General features: G+C 48.4%; 1 pseudogene; it reads right to left on the bottom strand.

The window, feature by feature from the left end:
* Positions 1-440, bottom strand: LOC134482892 (dynein light chain 1, cytoplasmic-like; annotated as a pseudogene).
* Between the last annotated feature and the right edge of the window lie 2,117 nt (positions 441-2,557).

The following is a 2,557-nucleotide window of genomic DNA, read 5'->3' as shown; positions in this document are numbered from 1 at the left end:
GTTCCCTTAGCAAGGCTGAAGATTCAGTCTCTGGTATTTGGAGTTTAGGATCCTTGTTTTTGGATGGATTTTGGCACAGTCCACGCTATTGACCAGATTTGAACAGAAGAACGGCCACCTGACCCAGGTAGAAGTGGATGAAGTGTTTGGTCTTGTGTGTCACGTAACTACGGAAGTTCCGACCCACAATGCAGTGCAGGTGGGGTTGTACTTCTTGTCAGACTCCTTCTTGATATGGGCCGCGATATCCTTTCTCTATGTTGTACTTCTCTGACGCCTGAGTAGCGCACTCCACCGAGTCCTGTTGCATCTCTTCCGACAAGTCTGCATTTTTGATCACTGCCTTCTGGTCGCACATGGTTACCGTGGAGCAGGGGCCAGCCGGCTGCTGCGAGCTCCTAGGGAAGGTGCTGGCGCCGCTCAAGCAGCAGTGGACAGCCGGTCGTTACCGAAGCCGTGGAGCTACCGAAGCCCTGGCGCATCATCTCAGTCTGGTCTTAAACTCCTGATCCTTCTGCCTCCACCTCCCACGTGGTAGGTAGGATTATAGGCCATCTGCCCTGACTCCTAGTTGTCTCTCTCTCATGGTTTTTCTCATTATTGGTCACATCTGTCTTGCCACGGCTGATCTCCTCACCTACTCACCCATGTCCCAGCTGTCCTGCGAACCTCTTCCTCCCCTTGCTTCTCCATTCCAGGAAAAACCACACTGGCCACTTGCTCACTCAGGCCCTTTCAGCTCCCCCATTCCAGACACAGCCTCCCTTCCTACCACACACCCGGCTGCTCTAGGTCCTCTGTCCTCTCTTGGGTTCCTGTCTCTCCTCTCTCCTGGTCTCCTGATTGCCCAACACATCTCTCAACGACCATCCTGTCTTCTTGCCAGGTGTCCCCTCCTTAAGGGAGCACCTTTGTCATCAATCCTTTTCTCTGGCTACATTTAAGCTTCCTGGTTCAGGGAGTAAGTAGTAGATCGGGAGTCGCCTCCCTCCAGGCCCCTTCTGTAATGGATGCTATTTTAAGAGTTGGGCTAGGGGTTGGGGATTTAGCTCAGTGGTAGAGCGTAGCAAGCAAGCACAAGGCCCTGGTCCCCAGCTCCGGAAAAAAAAAAAAGAAAAAAAAAAAGAAAAAAAAAAAAGAGTTGGGCTAGGGATTAGGGGGCGGGGGTAGGGTGGGGCTAGATCAGTGATTGAGAGCATTTGTTGTCCTTTTAGAGCAGCGGTTCTCAACCTCCTTGGCAAACTTCTGTCTCCAAATCATTTACATTCCGATTCATAACTAGCAAAATCACAGTTATGAAGTAGAAATGAAAATAGCTTTATGGTTGGGGGGTCCCCACGGCGTGAGGAACTGTATTTAAGGATCATAGCATCCCTAGGGTTGAGAACCACTGTTTTAAAGGATCTGGTTCAGTTCCCAGCCTCCACTTAGTGTCTCCTAAGGGTCTGTAATGGCCACCGTGGACACCAAGCCCACACTTGCTGAGCAATTATACATGCAGGCAAAACACCCATACATATAAAATAAAAATAAATATTAAAAAAAGAGCTAGGGGGGTTGGGGATTTAGCTCAGTGGTAGAGCGCTTGCCTAGCGAGCGCAAGGCCCTGGGTTCGGTCCCCAGCTCCGAAAAAAAAGAAAAGAAAAAAAAAAAAAAAAAGAGCTAGGCCCAGGATACAAAGTGTTTCAGTTGAGTAGGCAGAGTGCTGGCCTAACACACATAAGCCTCGGATTCAGTCCCCAATAAAATCTGAATAAAATCTCCAATGGTGTGGCAGTACGTGTGTTTAATTCTAGCATTCCAGACACAGAGGCAGGCAGATCTCTGGGAGTTTGAGGCCGTCTCATCTACTTAGCTCCAGGTCAGACCCAGGACTACATAGGGAGACTTGGTTTCAAAATAAAATAAATATATACACACAAAGAAACCAAACCTGCATGGCAGATTCAGGAGGTGGAGGCAGGAGGCTCATCTATTCTCATCTATTCAAGGTGAGTCTGTGGCCAGCCTGGGCTACATGAGGCCAGCCTGGGCTACATGAAATCCTGCCTGAAAACGCAAACAAAAACAAACAAACAAACAAACAAACAAACAAACGACAACAAAAATCCCAGCCAGACATGGTAACATGCAACTTTTCTCCCAGTACTTGGGAGACAGAAATAGTTGGACCTCCATGAGTTCAGGCTACACAGGGACCGGTTCAAAAACAAAATGAAACAAAAGGGGACGGTCCTGTGGTTTAAGAGCACTGGCAGCTTCTCTTCCAGGAGACTGAGGCTTGGTTCCCAGCACCCACATGCTGGCTCACAACTGTTTGTAACTCTAGTTCCAGGGGAGCTGATGCCATCTTCTTGCCTTCACAGGAATGTGTGTAACATGCAGATATACATACAGACAAACCACTCCTGCACCAAAGGCAAAAATAAATTAATCTAAAAAAAGAAAGAAAGAAAAGAAATGGGCATACAGTAGGTGATGGCTATGGCGGGAACCCCCTACCCCAGGTGACCCACAGGCAGGTTAGGGTTAAGCAACAGTGTCCAAAACAGAAGTT

The sequence above is a fragment of the Rattus norvegicus genome, chromosome 1 (assembly GCF_021556685.1).
Source record: "Rattus norvegicus strain SHRSP/BbbUtx chromosome 1, alternate assembly SHRSP_T2T, whole genome shotgun sequence".
Classification (NCBI taxonomy): Eukaryota; Metazoa; Chordata; class Mammalia; order Rodentia; family Muridae; genus Rattus; species Rattus norvegicus.
This window is presented reverse-complemented; position numbering and strand designations above follow the sequence as displayed.